The sequence below is a fragment of the Castor canadensis genome, chromosome 11, assembly GCF_047511655.1.
Source record: "Castor canadensis chromosome 11, mCasCan1.hap1v2, whole genome shotgun sequence".
Taxonomy (NCBI): domain Eukaryota; kingdom Metazoa; phylum Chordata; class Mammalia; order Rodentia; family Castoridae; genus Castor; species Castor canadensis.
Genome location: NC_133396.1, coordinates 4,890,313 through 4,894,021, shown reverse-complemented (window position 1 = coordinate 4,894,021; position 3,709 = coordinate 4,890,313).

Sequence of the window (3,709 nt, the reverse complement as noted above, 5' to 3'; positions counted from 1 at the left end):
GTGGCTTGGGCACATGGTTGTCCCTGCAGGTGGCTAGGCTGCTCCTCCTAGAGGCCACAGCTGGAGACCTAACAAAGCCCTCAGTTACTGCTCTCACATACTGCCCAGCTAACTGGCTCCTGTCCCTTGTCACCTGGAATCTATGCCCCTGAGTAGTGTATAAACATTTCTGAGGGGTCATCAGGGGATTGCCCTGTGAAAGCAACTTTTGGGGGATGGGGCAAGAAGAAAAGGGGCTCCAGAGGCCAATTCATTCCTGTCCTAGGACTGGGAGTGTTTCTCAGTTGGAGAGCATTTGCCTAGCATGCACAAGCCTCTGAGTTCCATCTCCAGTGCCACAAAAAACCGGGATGTATTCGTTCTCATCTCCTTTGCCTTCATAAACATAGGCCAGGCGCAGGTGGCTCATGCCTACCATCCCAGCTACTCGGGAGGCAGAGATCGTGAGGATAACGGTTCAAAGCCAGCCTGGGCAAATAGTTCTCCAGACCCTATCTTGAGAAAGCCCATCGAGAAAAAGGGCTGGCAGAGTGATTCAAAGTGTAGGCCCTGAGTTCAAACTCTAGTACCACCAAAATAAATAAATAAGAGGAATCTCCGCATCCCCTGTGCTGCAGAAAGGTGGCTGGGGTTGAGGCAGGTTGATGACTCACCTTAGCTCTGCCCTTGGTGCCAATTCATGTTCCCATGTCTGTCGCCTCCATGAGAGTGCCCACTCAGGAGGTGAGAGGCCTTTCCAGGTGTCTTGGACCCTTCAGAACCCGGACCACGCACACTCACTAGCTCCTGACCAGGCAAGGGGGCTGCTGGCCTGCACAGGTGGGGACCTGAGGCTGAGAGGGCCTTGCACACAGTCGGGGGCTGCAAGGTTGGCCTCTCCCTGACAAGATGAGTCTTTTCCACCTGCAGAGGCAGGTCCTGCCCTGACCCTTAGCCTGTCCCATCTCTCTTGCTAGGGCCTGTCCTCTGGTCCTTCACTTGCTGGGGCCTGTCCCGTTTCTCCTAGCCCCTCCTGCAGGGTCTTGACTGTGGCCCTAGAACGTGTGGCCTGTCTAGGCAGAGGTTCTACCTCCTCTCACCAATCTTTTGTGTTGCCAGCTCTGTCTGTCCTCCTTCCCCATCATGTATTTAGGCCCTGTCTCCAGGGAAGCCTGTAATCTCCCAGGGCGGAGTCACTACGGACTGACTAAAGCTAGGTCAGTGTGCTGGCCGGCCCAGGCATTGATGATGAATTAAGGCAACCATCCTGCGTCCTGTGGTCAGGGACCCACAGACCTCTTTCCAGGTGGCCTGGCCTGTGAATAAGGCTTTAAATGCAGAGGCCAGGAAGAATGACTCCTTTATCCCTCACTCCATCCATACCAGGAACCCCTGGTTGCCTCTGACTGGGGACTGGCTGGGTGCCCTGGGATGTGAGGTGAAGGCCAGAAGCAGAAATGGCAGCGCACCCCTGCAGTTCAGACAGAGCGCTGGATGTGTCTATGCAGGGATGTCTGCAGAGGCCACAGGAGGACACAAATGTCCTGAGCACAGGCAGCTACACCACAGAGTGGCTGGCTGGGTGAACTGGAGCAGGTGACCGAAGTTCTTTGTACCTGAGTTTCTGCCTCTGTGAAATGGGGTGATACAGAGTCTATAAGGAGACGTCAGTGCACCAGCACATATGAAGCCCAGAGCCAAAGCCATGTGCTCGTGAGGCGATGCGAGAACAGAGCACTGGGGTTTGCTGGGAGCCTGACACACAGACAGAGACAGAGAGAGCCAAGAAAATCACCCTCAGAGGACTGAGCCTTCCCTGGTCTACTGAACCTCTGAGCGCAGGCCCTGAGGCATGAGAAGGGGGGAGGAGGAGATCTTGGAGGGCTTCGCTTGTGTCTTCTGTTGAGTAGAGCCCCACCTCCCAGTCTCTGTCCCCTGGAGCTTGCTGAGTGTGGCTGGAGAGCAGAGGGTGGTCCGTGGGCCCTCTGTTCCATGTGACACAGAAGGGCCAGTCAGGAAGGACACTCCTTGAGGGGTTTGCTGCCTAAATGGTTTTGAGCCACCAGGGCCAACAGCTGGAGTGTAGCCTTGCAGAGATGGGTGCCCTGAGGGGACCATGCTGTGGGGTGGGGAGCTCCATGATAAGGCCTACACATGGTCACCTACTCATACAGAGTGAGGGGAGGGGAGTGAGCGGCGGGAGCAAGACGAGAGACAAACCATCCCTTGCTCTGCCTCCTGCAGCTTCCCGTAGCTGTGTAGACCAGATCTCAACTCAATGCACTACGCCATGTACAGCAATTGGAGACGAGACAAGAAGTGCTGAAGGCAAATGACAAACTGGGAACTGCTTCCACTGTTAACAAGAGTGAAGAGGCCTAAGGAGAATGGTGGGGCCAGAATGGAGAGAATAAAGCCGCTGGCACCAGGGAACTGGACCCGCAGTGCCGAGTCATGGTCACCTGACAGGCTCCTGTCCGGGTACCAGAGGCCACATTAACCACCTTCCCTCCCTGGCCCAGTTCACTGCCTTCTAGACCACAGCATACCATCAACCCCTCCATTACATTACCTCGTCCATCACCTCTACCTCCTGTATCCAATTATACACTGCACTTATCACCTCCTCCTCCATCAGACCTCCATCCCACCACCTCCATCCCACCACCTCCTCATCCACCACCTCCTCATCTATCAACTCCTCACCCATCACCTCCTCACCCATCACCTCCTCACCCACCACCTCCTCACCACCACCTCCTCATCCATCGCCTCCTCACCCACCGCCTCCTCACCCACCGCCTCCTCACCCACCGCCTCCTCACCCACCGCCTCCTCATCCACCGCCTCCTCATCCACCGCCTCCTCACCACCGCCTCCTCACCCACCACCTCCTCACCCACCACCTCCTCACCCACCACCTCCTCACCCACCACCTCCTCATCCATCACCTCCTCACCCACCACCTCCTCACCCACCACCTCCTCATCCATCACCTCCTCATCCACCACCTCCTCACCCATCACCTCCTCACCCATCACCTCCTCATCCATCACCTCCTCACCCATCACCTCCTCACCCACCACCTCCTCATCCATCACCTCCTCATCCATCACCTCCTCACCCACCACCTCCTCATCCATCACCTCCTCACCCAATATGGCTGATTAAGTCTGGGAGCCCTCATCCTTTGTGCACAGTTGGGCATGGGCTATATATTAAGAATCCCTGCACTAGAAGCAGCCTCTGTTTTACAAATGGGGAGGCTGGGGCCAGAGGCCCAAACGAAAGCGGAGAGTTAAAGTCCTGGTGATTTTGCCTGAAATGCCCAGCTAATTACAGCCCCCCCAAAATGATTTCTCCTGAATTTTTGGGGACCACAGCCTTACCATTCATGAAGGAATGTCACCCCTTCATGGGTTCATTGTGACACAGACAATCAACCAGAGCAACTCAGAGGACAGGAGTCCTCCTACCCTCCTACCCTCATTTCTGCTTCAGTGATCTTAGTAACTGAGGTGCATTGCCAGACTTACAATGGGCATGCTGGCTTGAAAGAAATGACAGAAACATGTATGCAGGGTGTTTCTTTAAAAGCAGCTTGCATTTCAATTCCCACTTTTGGGGTAGCTGTTTTTTTCTTTTTTTTTCATTTGAACTAGTTTTTATTTTTTTAAATAAATCTGGATTACTCCATTTTCCATTAGTGTAACAAAATACTCAGACTGAG